Source organism: Vulpes vulpes, chromosome 3 (assembly GCF_048418805.1).
Source record: "Vulpes vulpes isolate BD-2025 chromosome 3, VulVul3, whole genome shotgun sequence".
Taxonomy (NCBI): domain Eukaryota; kingdom Metazoa; phylum Chordata; class Mammalia; order Carnivora; family Canidae; genus Vulpes; species Vulpes vulpes.
This window is the reverse complement of record NC_132782.1, coordinates 78311996-78327128: the sequence shown is the minus strand read 5'-3', so window position 1 is coordinate 78327128 and position 15133 is coordinate 78311996. Positions and strand designations below refer to the sequence as shown.

General features: G+C 38.9%; 1 protein-coding gene across 2 annotated transcripts in view; it reads left to right on the top strand.

Moving 5' to 3' along the window:
• Nucleotides 1-15133, top strand: part of AUTS2 (activator of transcription and developmental regulator AUTS2) — a 1128195-nt gene that overhangs the window by 97443 nt on the left and 1015619 nt on the right. The gene's annotated exons all lie outside the window — the stretch shown is intronic.

Sequence of the window (15133 nt, the reverse complement as noted above, 5' to 3'; positions counted from 1 at the left end):
AGGGGTGGGGGTGGCAGAGACACAGGCAGAGGGAGAAGCAGGCTGCATGCAGGGATCCCAACGTGGGACTCAATCCCAGGCCTCCAGGATCATGCCCCCGGCCGAAGGCAGGCACTAAACCGCTGAGCCATCCAGGGATCCCCTCAAATTTATATTTCTTGAGAGTTACTTCCTATTATATAAATGTGGTTTTCAAATGACTGAATCTTTCACAGACCAGGTTTCAAGTACATTAAATATTTGGTGATTTCCCTCTTATCTGCATCACACGGTAATTCAGAAAATGAGTAGCTGTAATTTTTTTCTGGAGCATCATGCTGTCATTTTGTCCTGTTAATTAGTTCTTGGAGGAAAGAGCTAGAATGTAGAGGCAGAGGTGCTTCTCCCTGCCTTGAAGGTGGATACCTGCTTTGAAGCTTTGTGTGCCACAGGGTCGGCCTCCCCTGGCTCTAGAATAAGACCTCCTTAATTCAAATTCCTTCCTTGCCACTGCTAGCTGTCAACTTGAACATATCACTTAACTTGTTTGTGCTTTACTCTCCCCATTTATAAAAGGCGGGTAATGATAGTATGTACCTGAGTAAGGTCATGAGGAGGAAATGTGATAGTACATGTGAAGTGCTTAGTGCAGGCCTGAAGAAGATGAGTTGCCAATAAATAGTGGTTTAAGAGCAGTAAAGAGCAATGATTTCAAAGACCGTCAGTGGCTGTGTGGAATTTGACTTCTGTTGATCAGCCTTTCTTCTCCCTATATCCTTTGCTCTTGTGAGGAATTTAGCCTACTATCGGAGATGGCATTCACTCAACCAGTATTTGAGTTTTTTTTAGTGTTTTGCAGTTTGTGAAATTTACATATTTCATTTTTTTAGTGTTTTGCAGTTTGTGAAATTTACATATTTCATTTTACCTCAATGAAATCTCATAAAATAGCTTCAAGGTATTATTATACTTGGTTCATAGTTGAGGAAATGGAGGGTCAAACAGCTTATCTGATTTGCTCAAGGTCACACAGCTCCTTGCTACTGGAGTTGGGGTCTGACTCCAGGCCTCCTGACACTGAAGCTCCACCATATCCCTGGTCTCTTGAGTGGAAGGACTGGCACCAGCAAGGAGACTCTAAGAAGAGATTGTGAACAGAAGAAGAACCTGGAATAGTTCCCAAGTGTCACTGAGTGTCAACGCCTTTTTAGGGCAGCAGATCTAGACAGAAGCCTGAGGTTGGCCAGCTTCTTCAGGTAACTAAATGAAGGTACTGCTGTGCTTGTGAGGGGTTCAGAGGGACCGTCACAGTGCTGGCAGGCAGCTTTATTGAGAGGGCAGGGTTCTCCATGGCTGCTCCTGGGTGGTCTTTGGGGCTGATTAATTGCTGGCATGGAGGGAGTTTATTATGGGAAAAGTAGATAAATTCAGAGAGGGGAGGACCTGTAATTTGAGAAGCATGCAGTTTTCCAGAGGAACACAAATAAAAGGGCTATAGTTTAGTATTCAGATGTGGTTCCACTTGTGCACAGGCAAGGAGAAAGAGGCAAAGGCAGAGAGAAAAGGAAGAAAAGTGAGTGACTCGTTTGAAAAAAGTCAGTCAGAGATCTTTGTGGGCACACCCACATGTCTGCCTGGGGTGTGTGTCAACTTTTCTTATCGGGTTGGGGGAAGGGGTACGGTGGTTACTACATGATCTTTCTCAGAATTGCATTTGGGGTGATTTCTACTTCAGATTGGAAGTTATTCCAATAACTGTAGTGGGCTAGCAATATCAGCATCCCCTGGGGTCTTGTTAGGAATGAAGATCTGGGGACCCCTGCCCTAGAATTGTTGAGTCAGAATTTCCAGGGGGTGGTGTTTAGGAATGTGTGTTTTAACAAGATCCCCAGGTTAGGTTTTGGAAGCATTGCTCTAGTCTAGAGGCTCTTCAGTATCCTCCTTAGGGTTCTCTGCTCCTGGGATTAACCTGCCATTCACTAAACAGATATTGAATTCTTGCTGTGTAGGCACAACACAAGGTGGACTATTGTGTAGATCCTACCTCTCCAGGAACATACAGTCTAGATGAGGAGACAGGATTGTTTACAACTAACTGGTATAAAGATAGATAGTGTGAAAGGCTAGTAGGGAAGGCACAGAGAATACCTATGGCCATGTTGAGCATAGATGTGTTTCTATGGATGTGTGCAGGGACTAGTAGTGTGCAAAGCTGGGGACCATTACACTGGTGCTGAACTCCCAGGCAATTCTAATCCATGGTCTGCTGTTTTTTTCTCTCTCTCTCTTAAAAGATTTTATTTATTTATTCATGAGAGACAAACACAGAGAGAGGCAGAGATATAGGCAGAGGGAGAAGCAAGCTCCCTGCAAAGAACCCGATGTGGGACTCAATCCCAGATCCTGGAATCACGACCTGAGCCAAAGGCAGACTCTCAACCGCTGAGCCACCCAGGTGTCCCTGGTTCTGCTGCTGCTTTGCAAGCCTGAAGGGTGGACTGACTTTGACCAGTGAATGGCCATAGTGGTATATGGCCCACAGCCTGTGAACCTGTTAAGCATCACACATTGCTTGACTGTGTCTGCTTTACCTACTTGATAAGTGTTTTAAGAATTGCCAGGGTTATGAAGATGACTACTGGAAGGATATTCCCCATCATCTGCTTCTGGATCTCCTTTCACCTGTATTACCTCTCTCAAAAGCCTGCATGTCTACCAGTCTTTAAAGGAAAAAAATTGATTTGTCACTGGATTTCCATGCCTCAGCCTGGGAGAAATGTAAATGTTGTACTGGCCTTTAGTCCTCTGCGTTTAAGCCTAGATTTAGAGCTGATCATTATACTTTTAGAGTAGGTTAGGTATGAAAATAGCAGCAGGTTGAAGAGTCAGAGGAAACTGTTTGCTCTCAAGTGCTGGTTTGGTCAGGGTAGAAGTACGAATATTAATACAGTCCACTTAAACAGTAAAATAACTCCCAAGGAAGAGGAACTATAAACTTTAGTAAATATCAGAGATGTTAAATGCTAAAAATAAAAGCTCTTTGCTGTTGTTTGGCTCTTTAAAGAGGGTGTTTATTGGTCAGGAGCGCTGGTCTGTTTGGTCATGTTTTGTTAGCTCTTCTTTTTTTGTGTGTGTATACAAGTATGTAAATGCATTATAATATAAATTAGTTAATTAAACAGGACAGTGTTGCTAGAGTGTGAAATAGTAACCTGGCTAGCCAACTTAATTAAATCCTTTGTCATTTTTGTTTTGAAACAAGTTACATCTTGGGGAGGTCACTGTGTCCACACTTCTGAAATGTGCCTTGATTCTATTTTCTCCTTTTATCCTGCCCAGCACTGATTTGTCACCCTGACTTCATTTTCTCTCCCCCTCAACTCTTCACTCTGCCACCACCACTAGAGACTTTTTTAGAGATCTGAGACTCTGAATGTTCCAACTGAAGTCTAGAAAAACCTTTGGAGGCTTCTTCCTGTTGTCTATAGGACATACTGTTTTCCAAACTCCTTAAGTAAGTAAGCCATGTGAGACTCTTTATATAGTCTGCCTCCAAAATACTGTTTAAGCCTCGTTTGTAGGCTTGCTCATCCCTGTAATCCAGCCCGTAGAACTGTCTACCATTTCTGGTACGAACAAAATATAACCAATAGTAACCCTACCTTGGTAGAGACAGTTCTGGGTATTTGATAAGCATTATCTTATACATGAAATTCAGCATTAGAGACTTTTGCCATTTGCCGAAGATCATGCACTTTTTGTTAGTAAGCTGGAATATTTTGATATTCTTACTTCTGGTTCCTGCTGTTATATTTCTATCCCTTTTCTTATATGTTTTCTATGCCTAAAGTACTCTCCTCTTTTCTTTTGTCTTTTTAGGCTTGGAAATTTATGTGTTAGACATTCTTAACAAGGTGTTTCCAAAGGTGTGCTTCTCTCCATTCAGCCTGATAACATCATTAGTACTAGTACTAATACTATCTAGTACTACTAGTAGGAGCTGGTTCCAAATCTTAAGTTTTCTTCATTTCCCTTGCAAATAGTAGGTGCCTAATAGAATGGATGCATGGATGGATAGTCCGTATTAGTGTCTGGCTCCTTTTGTGATTTGAGTAGAGTATCCCTTGGCCAAGTTTAAGGCTTCAGAAACTGCTGTGTGGATAGAATGCATGTCATTTCAGCCGTATCAGATTGTAGCAGGATGGTCCAACAAGCAAGGATTAAATACTAACAACTTGTTGGTCCTTTTTATTTGTAATTCAGCTGAATTACAGGTGGAAATTCGGCTGAAGAATTTGGAATGGACCTATTCATGGGAATTTATTTCTTCAGAGTTGATTGTCTGATTTGTGGCTTTATTAGTTTTCCAGTGTTGCCATAACAAAGTTCCTGAGACTGGGTGGCTTAAACAAAATAAGTTTATTGTCTCATGTTCTGGAGGCTAAAAATCCCAGATCAAGATGTTGTTGGGGTTGCTTTCTCCTGAAGCCAATCTCATTGGCTTGCAGATAGGCTGCCTTTTCACTGTGTCCTCACATGGTCTTTTCCGTGTGTGCATGCTGTGTCCACATGCCCTCTTTTTAAAAGGACACCAGTTATAGATGACCCTTGAACAGCACAGAGATCAGAGATGCCAACCCCATGTGTAGTCAAAAATCTATAAGTAACTTTGACTTCCTCCAAAACTTAACTGTTCATAGCTTACTGTTGACTGGAATCCTCACTGATAACTCAGTCAATTGACACATATTTTGTATGTTATATACTGTATTTTTACAATAAAGTAAGCTAGAGAAAATATATATATTTTTTTCTTAAGATTTCATTTTAGAGGGAGGGAGAAACCATGCACATTTGCGAGAGAGCACAAGCAAGGGGAGCTTCAAACAGAGGGAGAGGTAGAAGCAGGCTTCCCATTGAGCAGGGAGCCAGATGTGGGGCTCGATCTCAGGACCCTGGGATCATGACCTGAGCTGAAGGCAGGAGTCAGACACTTAACAGAAGGAGCTACCCAGGAGCCCTGAAAATAAATTGTTACTAAGAAAGTCACAGGGGCACCACCTGGCTGGCTCAGTCAGTAGAGCATGTGACTCTTGATCTTGAGGCTGTGAGTTAGAGCCCTGCATTGGGTGTGGAGCCTACTAAAATAAAACTAAATTAAAAAAAGGAAAGTGATAAGGAAAATAGATTTACAGTACTGTATTTAAGTGCATGTTAATAGTTCAAACCCCTGTTGTTCAAGGCTCAACTGTATAGTATTAAGGCCCAACCTAAAGAACTCATTTTAACTTAACTATCTCTTTAAAAGACTTTATCTCCAAATATGGTAATGTTCTGAAGTTCTAGGAGTTAGAGGACTCCAACATACAAATTTTGGGGGAACACATTCAGTGTATTATGGAAGTTCCTCTACTTAACCCCTCCCCTCTCTGCCTTTTCCTTTTGTTCCTTCTGGCAATTTTGTTTTACCAGAGGGCTGTCGGGAAGAGAAGTAGAGATAGAAGAAAAATACATTTATTTTGGGTGAATTTCAGGAAATAGCTGGTGGGGGGAATGGCCGAAGCTGTTGGTGAAAATGAGATTTTGATATTGCCTCTAGATGTGTATTGTCCTGACGCATTCTATTCTGGTTTCCTGGGCAGATGAAAGCTGGCCATGTGTTGGAAGGCTAGGGAAGTGTCTATTCTTTTATTAAGTGAAAAGGGAAATTGATAATCCTGCAGCTTTTTCAGTTGCCTGGAGAAATGAGAACTCTATCCTTATCTTTCCACCCTCCTTGGTAAAGTAGCTCGGGGACTGGCTAGGCACACTGAGGGTAGGGGGCAGGACAGGGTAACCTTGGCCCCCGACTGTGGCTGACTCCCTATGTGGCACCTAAGCAGAAGCTTACAAAATACCTGTCATATTGAATTCTTGAATTTGTTTGGCTCCACTACGTCGTTGTTCCCCAGACGTTTTTACAAGGAGTTTTTCTTTATCTTTGTTTGTTAATTCCTACCCTTGTCTCCAGTTCTCACTGGCGGCTTATGTTTTTTCTTCCCTTTCTGTTTGTGATTATCAAGTAATTTATTAAATGGAGACAAGCTTAACTAGACATTAAATAATTGCAGGTGTGCAGCTGAATTGAGCTGCTGTCCTGTAACTAGGAACTCACAGCTGTTTGTGTTGTATTGTGTGATGAGATTACACTTTACCTCATTTGGTTACATGATCTCTTGCATATTGTAAGGTAAAAGAATGTTGAAGTTTCTGCTCCAAGCAATGCACAAAGGCTGTTATGTTCTCAGGAAACCAACATAAAAGATACTGGTAAGTCAGGTCTGGAGTCTTTGCACTACTTTCCTGGAAGTTTTTTGTTTCTGTGGACTTTTTCTTGATAGGGAACACTTGAATTGCTCCTTGATTTTCAGATGTGATCAGTTATCACATCTTAAAATGATTTTTTTAAACTTTTTTTTTTTAAGTTACCTAACTGTAAAAGCAGAATTTTTCAGTTTCCAGCAAAGTAAGAGATCAGCAGATGTGTTGGACAAGTTAGCTCCTTCTGTGCTTTTAATTATTAGACCTCATCTTCATACTTCTTATATAAATTTACCCATGAGTAAGCTTTTATAAATGTGAATTTTAGTCATGAGATAGGTTGTAATGCCATCGACTTGCTCCTTTTTTTTTTTTTTTTTTAAAGAATCCACGGTTAAGTGGACCCTACATGTTTCTTTTTTTTTTTTTTTTGCATGATTATATTTATTTATTCATGATAGAGAGAGAGAGAGAGAGAGAGAGAGGGAGAGAGAGAGAGGCAGAGACACAGGCAGAGGGAGGAGCAGGCTTCATGCAGGGAGCCTGATGTGGGACTCAATCCTGGGACTCCAGGATCCTGCCCTGGGCAGAAGGCAGGTGCTTAAACCGCTGAGCCACCCAGGCTGCCCCAACTTGCTCCCTTTGAATGGTCTTGTAGTTTATAATAGTTGCTAGAGGTAAACACTTTCACAGTATCTGGCTCAACACAGAATTTAGAGTAAGCTATTAATAAAGGATTGCTGAAGTCAACTATGCAGTAAGCCTAATGATTTTAATAATCAATGTACATGGATTTACTCTTAGGACATACAGGTATAAGACATGTCATGCTGCCACTTGTCAGCTGTGTGACCTTGAGCATTCTACTTATGTGTCTTAATCTTTAGTTTCTTCATCTAGGTGGTTGTGAATATTAAAGAAATTTGACATATGCATGAACACAGTATTTGGATGCATGCAGTGTGCCTGGCACTGGTTACTAGATACATTTGTGAACAAGGCAGACCAAAGCCCTAGGCCTTGGTGGGATTAAATTCCAGATCTTATTTTGACTCTCTACCAGAGAGAATCCACTTGGTGGGAGAACATGATACCTACCATTTATGAAAAAAAGTTTTTTTAAACTGAAATAGTGTTATTGCTAACACTTTCTTTATTTGGTACATGTAAACACTGTTTCTACCTAGTACATGTCTGGCTTGTAGAATGATTCTTAAAGTCCTTCCTGTGCTTATTCTTATCATCTACAGCTGTCTGTATTTATGGTGTTGTCTATTAAAAAACTGATTAGAGGGCGACTGGGTGGGCCTTTGGATTGGGTCATGGTCCTAGGGTCCTGGGATTGAGTCCCACATTGGGCTCTCTGCTCAATGAAGAATCTGCTTCTCCCTCTACTTCTCTCCCCTGCTCATACTCTCTCTTTCACGATCTCTCTCAACCAACCAACCAAACAAACAAACAAAAGACCACACTGGTTAAGAGACTTCATCTAGGCTTTTGGGATTGTTGGTCTTGGGATGCTGACTGTAGAGTGTCCTTCTCTGAGTCTTTGCTTTTTTCTAGGTTGTCTGTCAGGTTCCAGAAGGGGCCTCAGAAAATGAGTTTTGAGTGACATATTTGATAGTTTGAATCTCTTTGTGAAAGCTCAGTTTGTTCAAGTAAGATCTGAATGGCTCAGAGGAGGACACTGTGATGTTTAGCTTACCTAGCCCTGTCTGATATCACTGCTTTGTTAGTGTCTGCAGAAACACAAGCAGAAAAAATATCCCAGGGCATCAGATTGATTAGTTCTCCGAAAGTCTTTTTTTATGGGTGACAAAGAAAAAAATCTTTTTGAGATTTTTCTCCTTTTTTTTATGGTTGACTAATAGAAACAAAAAGACATTGGCAATCTTTCAGAAGCATCGTGAAAGCATTCTCATTGTGGGATTCTGGACTTCAGGCGTGGGAGGGTGTTAGTGATCAGACATCACTTCCTTGGTGACAGGGGTAGTGGTGGTCAGTGAATCTAGAACTGTATCCTAGATGAATGGACTGTGGCTTCTGTAAAGGCACACAGATGGCAGGCACCCATCTTATGCTATGCTGAATGCTGGACCTATAGTATATGGAATGTTTAAACCAGGGTTCGCACATAGCGCGTGTTATTATGAGGGACCTATCAGGTCAGAGCTATGATCCCATCATGTGGTTACAGTTTGCATTCTTTACTCCCTGAATTTTCCCTTAGGGTGGGAATAAATAATACATGGTAATGAAAAAAAGGCATGTTTTTTTGTGTGTGTGTGTTTTTTTTAAATTGAATTTTGATTTAGGACCCTGAAGGTTGTGGAATTTGGTTGCTTATTGAGAAGACTTTGGGAGAATTGGATCTCCAACATACAACTAGTCTCACATTGAATTTCTTCCATTTATTGCTACAAAGGCAGGAATGTTTTTTTGAAGCTGAGGGAGGGCTGTTCCATGCTTGTTTATCAGAGCCACCAAAAGTAGATCACACATCCCTGATGACGCAGCTGATACTCTTGCTGCCTGGTTGAGTGTGTCTGAAAGACTTGCTTCCTCGCTGCAGGTTAGGAACATGTCACAAAGCCCAATTGCTGTGGAGATAATTGCAACGAGCAGACTTCACAGGATTGTACAAGGTTGGCTAGTGGCCAGGTTTAGACTGCTTTGGAAGAATTGGCCTAAAGGCAGAGAGGAAAAGTTTAGAAATCTCTTTTCTTCCTCTTTGGTCACATTAAAGCCAGTGAAACCAGATTGAGTCTCTTGTGCCTTTTTTAGGAATAGGAGCGTGTAGCTCATGTGGACTTAAACTAGTTGGTATAAGTCACAGGCAGGGGCTTTGTATGGTGTTGTGTGTTGTGCTGTCCAGGTGGAGTTAAATTTGATATCAGAGGAATGAGTTAGCCTAGCAGAGTGTAACAATCACTTGTTAGGGTGTTCTTCAGCACAAGCAGAAATTTTCACTCTATAATGTTTTTACTGTAACTTCTTATTCTGGTGTTGACTAAGGCTCAGATGGCCATTCTGGTAGGATGGACAAGTTTCACCCATGAGAGAAGTCTTAAGGCTCAGATGGCTATCCTGGTAGGATGGACAAGTTTCACCCATGAGAGAAGTCTTAAGGCTCAGATAGCCATTCTGATAGGTTGGACAAGTTTTCACCCAGGAGAATAATCTTAAAGATGGTGAATTGGTCATTCATTGTTCCTTACAAAATAAGCATATTTCTGAAACCATCCATCCTAGTGCAGTACAGATAATGAGGTACTTTTGTTCTCTGACTTTGCTGCAAGCATGTGCTGACTCATATGGAAAGGGCAAAACCAGACATTTTTCCTTCCATTGAATCATTTCACGATGAGGATTTTGTCCTTTAGAATGAACCAAGATTCTAAACTTTATCAAGTGAAAGTTTGAGGGGTTTGGAAATGAGGCAAAATGCCATTCCGTTTCTTAGAAAACTTTACTGGTACCTTTTGAGCTGACATTGACTAAATTTAACTCACTGTTTCAGTAGCATCATGCAGAACATCTTACTCCTTTTTCTAGTTTGTGTTCTTTAAAATTTCCTTTAAAAAATACCAAAACTTTTCCATGTCAGCTAGATAAACCCAAATATGAAGTGATCTGAAATGACCTTAGACAAAGCAAATGATTCTGACTCCTAGCTGGGAGACTTTCTCTTCTTGAAAGCCAACCCTCTAAATTGTGGGAGGATCCAAAGCAAAATCGAATTAAGGAAGTCCCTTAATTCCCTTAAGTAACTTCTAAATTATCCTTTTATATATCTTATATGCAGCTTGCAAGTGAATATCGCTGTTGAGAGCTACAGTTTGTCAGGGTTCAGATTTTAATTAGTTCGTGAGAGTGCATCCTTTTGAAGCTGTATACCACAGGTTGTTGGCTAGTTTTCCAAAAAGCAATTAATATGCCCACTGTTATAATTAAGCTTGTTACTGGTTGTATGTTTTAGTGATAAAATGTATTTGGCAATTAAGGAAACTGAGGTTGAGGCCTTTGGCTGGGTTCTTTGCGATGTAGCAACTACCACCATAATACTCTGCAAAAAGAATCAACTGGTTTGGGTACCTAGATGTAAGTCATATCTGAAGTCCTTCCTTGAGTATTTATTGTTATTCCATAAGTAAGAACAACAATAGTTTTCTTTTTTTAATTGAAGTATGATTAACATATAGTATTATATTTGTTTCAGGTGTACAGTATAATGATTCAACAGTTCTGTACATTACTTGGTGCTCACCAAGGTAACAGATTTTTATGCAAGGTAAAGTTATGGAGTGTGAGTTCCTGATTATGAACTATATGTACAGGAGACAAAAATCTAAACTTCCAAAAGAACAGTCTTTAGCTGAAAGTCATTTTTAAGAAGCTTCATCTTATCTTTTAAGAAGGTAGCTTGACTCTGACAGTGAACATTTGATTCGTTACATTAACATCTCCATTGCTCTGGTCAAATTTTTTATCTGGTTGCTGAAAGGGAGGTTTGGGGGAAATGCTACCAGGGATGAGATGTGGTTAATGTCTGTTCTGGAACTGCAGAGCATTGGGAGATTTGGGTTGGCCACTGGGAGAAGCTGTGATGGTCAGGGCTAGTCTTGATGCCAGATACAGTTTTTAGTGGTTTCCTTTGTGTGTCACATGACTTTTATTCTTTGCTTCCTTCTGTTGACCATTTTGGACTGTTTCTTTGTTCCTTAACACCAAAATGCATGGTGGATGAGACCATGGGACAAATGAGTCATTTAATGAACAGGTAAAAATCAGTATTTAAAGTGAGGTTGAGGTTTTCTTGTGTTATTTTATTTTGAAATACATTTAGCACAGATGAAGGAAAACGGACCACTTAGTTTTGTGATTCCATCCCATTGCCTTGACTATTCATACCCATCCGTCCCTATGCAATTAACATAAAAGCAATGGTTTAAAAATGAGCTTAGCATTTTGAGCTGGATAGGAGGAAGGCTTCCTAGCATGTTAAAATCAGAGAAGAAGAGAAAAAGGCGAGTGTTTTATAATTATTATTTGGTTTTGAAGAATAGTGGAAGGATGGATTCTTATAAGTGTACTTCCCAGAGTTCTTTTAAGGTTGTGATTAATGATATAAATTAATTTTTATTGTAGGAAAAGTTAGAATTATTAGAGATAACACTGTTTATTTGTAGTTCTCTGGACATATCTATGTTAAGCCTATAATAATATATTAGTATAAAATAAATTTAAAGGCTTTTTAGTCTGAGGACACTTGCTTTAAATCCATTTATATAAGCACTTTCTATGCCTCCTTTGTACTAGGTTTTTCTTTTTTTTTTTTTTTTTGTACTAGGTTTTTCATAATTTATTTCTAGTCTTGTAAAAATAGAGTAGAGAAAACCAGCCATATTATCAACTTGATTCTTTGAGTTCTACAATTTCCCTATGTACAGAACAAAATAAAACTAGTCTTTGATGAAATCCTATGACATAAGATTATTGTTCTAAGGAAATGATCTCCAAAGTGTACATTTGTATGTACTATGGTATGCATTATGTGTGGTGTTTTATAGTTCAAATACAACATAATTGTCATCAAATAATACACATGAAATGGGATGTGGAAATAAGTCGAGTTTGACTTAAAACAAAAAAATAAACATGGAATTTCTAAGCAGTTTTACTTGTAGATCTAAGCAGTCTAATTAGTCTTATTCATAGCTTTGATAGGCTTTTCTACATAAAGTCCTATTCAGCCTCCCGATTCACGGTCTTCCCCTCCCTTTGTGCCATAGCACCCCATGCTTCCCTCATATGGCACTTCCCATGCTGTATTGTGTATTCCTCCATATGGCTATAAATTATTAGGACGTGAGCAGATAATTTATTTTACTTTTTCCATTGAATTCCTTTTTAAAAAATTGAAATGTCATTGACACCCAATAAACTTCACATATTTAAACTGGATAATGTGTTAAGTTTTGAGACAGTACATAATCATGAAAACATCCCACAGTTAGGATCATGAACATATTTAGTACCCTCAAAAGTTTTCTCAAGCCCTTTTATAATACTTCCCTTCTTTGTACTGATCTGTTTTCTAGCACTATAGATTACTTGGCATTGCCAATAATTTTATATAAATGGAATCTCCTACAGTTTGTCCTCTTTTTTTTTGTCTGGCTTCTTTCACTCAGCATAATTATTTTGTGATTCATCCATGTAGTAGCATGTATTGATAGTTTCCTTTTCATTGCTGAGTACTATTCTGTTGTTTGGATATACTAAAGTTTGTTTATCTATTCATTTTTTGGGGGCGTTTCCATTTCCAGTTTTCTTTTTTTTTCTTTCTTTTTGTCCTTTCCAGTTTTCTGCCATTATAAATAAAGCTATGAATATTGACATATGAATGTGCAGTGAATATTGGCATACAAGTCTTTATATGGACCTATATTTTCATTTCTCCTTGGTAAATACCTAGGAATGGAATGTCTGTGTTATATGACAGGCATATGTTTAAATGCATAAGAAGCTGCCAAACAGATTTATAAATTGTTTATATTATTTTACTTCCTACCAGCAGTGAATGAGAGTTCCAGTTCCTTCATATTCTTGTGAACACTTAGTATGGTCAATATTTTTAAAATTTTAGCCATTCTAATAGGCATGCAGTAGAATCTCATTTTGGTTTGCATTTCCCTAATGACTAGTGGTATTGACTATCTCTTTATGTGCTTCCACCCATATATGTTCCTTTGAGAAGAATATGCTCAAATCTTTTGTCCATTTTTATTTTTTACTTTTAAGAAATATTTATTTATTTATTTATTAGAGAGAGGGAAAGCACACACATGAGTGTGTGAGTCAGGGGAGGGGCAGAGAGAAAGAGACTCTCAAGCAGATTCCCTGCTGAGTGTGGAGCCCTGTCTGGGGCTCCATCTCATGACCCATGAGATCATGAGCTGAATCGAAACCAAGAGCTGACACTCAACTTAGCGAGGCATGCAGGTGTCCCTCTTTCTTCCATTAAAAAAATAAAAGTCTTTTCTTCTTACTGAGTTTCAAGAGTTTTTTATGTTTTTTGAATTCTTTTGTCAAATGTATGATTTGTAAGTATATTTTTATATCTTATGGGTTTATCTTTGCATTCCCATTAACAATGTTCTTAAAAGGGCAGAAGTTTTAAATTTGGTGAAGTATAAATATCAGTTCGTTATTTTACAGATTATATTTCTGGCATTTTAGCTAAGAAATCTTTGCCTAACCAAAGGTCACCAAGGTTTTTTCCAGTTTTGTAGTGCTAGACTTTACATTTAGATCTTTGATTAATTTTGGGTTAATATCAGTATGGTGTGAGATATGGATAGAATATAGTTTTTCATATGGATAATCAGTTATTTCCACATTATTTTTTTTACAAGATTACCTTCTCTCCATTGAATTGCCTTTGTATTTTTGTCAAAATTAGATGATTCTGCACGTGCGGATCAATTTAAGATTCCCTGTTTCATTCCAACAGATTGATGCTTCTCTCTTCAATAATCACACCATCTTGATTCTTGTAGTTTTATATTTAAAATTTTGTTTGTCAACGTTGTTTTGACTATTTTGCTCCTTTGCCTTTCTACATAAATTTTAGAATCCTCTTACTTATATCTAAATATTCTCCTGGGATTTTGATTGAAATTGCATAAATCTGTAGAGAAGTTTCAGGAGCATTGTTTACTATGCTGAATTTTCTAATTTATAATCATAGTATGTCCCTCCACTTATTTTGATCTTTCTTTGATTTCTTTCCATCAGTATCTTGCAGTGTTCAGCATGCTTGTCATATATATGTTTTAAACTTACTCATTTTACATAGCTTTCATTCATTATATAGCCTTCATTCAGAAGGTTCAGAGACTTCTCTTTGGTGCTTGAGATGTGTTTATATTACATTCTTCTATTAATAGCTTCAGTGGTGTTAGTCTTCAGTACTGCTTAAGTTTTCCAAAGGCAAACTTCCCAGAGTTTTCCAAAGAGGAAGCCAAATTACATTTGGAGTCAAATCTGCCATAGGAGATTATTGACTACATAGGTTACCCTACTTAGATAGAACATCAGTGAATTCTTTAGCTTATATAATATCTCTTGAGGCACAAGCCAAAAAAAGTGATTATCAGAAATGTTCAGAGCAATTGTAATGCAGCTGTGGTTGAAAAAAGGATTTTATAGGCTGAAAAGCTGACTATTTTTTATGCAATTAGATTGGGAGAACATTGGTGGCTCTTGAAGTGCTATCAATGTTTCTTATCCATAAAGCAATCAAGGACATATTTTGGGTTGGAAACAGAATTCACAGGCTGGTAGAGTGCTGTAGTGGAAGGATTCCATAGGGATCATCAGTTCACGGAAAGGGGAAGAAAGCCTGTTCTCTCAGTTACTTGGTTTCCCTGGAGGAAAGTATTCTCAGCGAACTCTTCCTGAAATGCAGTCTGTTTCTATTAAGAACTACAGTCACAGCCCTCCCCACTGAGCAGATTATGTCTGGCGAGGGTAGGCAGTCAGAATGGAGAGATGAGGGATTGGTATTGGGTGTTAGAGCTGCTGAAGTGGCAGTTGACCAGTGTGCCTGGTTGGGACTGTATGAGAACTTCCTGTGAGGGACAGATGTGGCTGGTGACTGCTTGCATAGACCAGCAGAGTTTCCTTCTGCCGGGTACTATTTTGAGTTATTTATGTGTATGAACTCATCTGATCTTACAACCTTGTGAGGTAAAGATACTGTAATCATTCCGTTTTGTGAGTGAGCAAAATGAGGCACAGAGGGATCAGGACTTTTCTAGTAGCTGATGGAGGTGGGAGAGGAATCCAG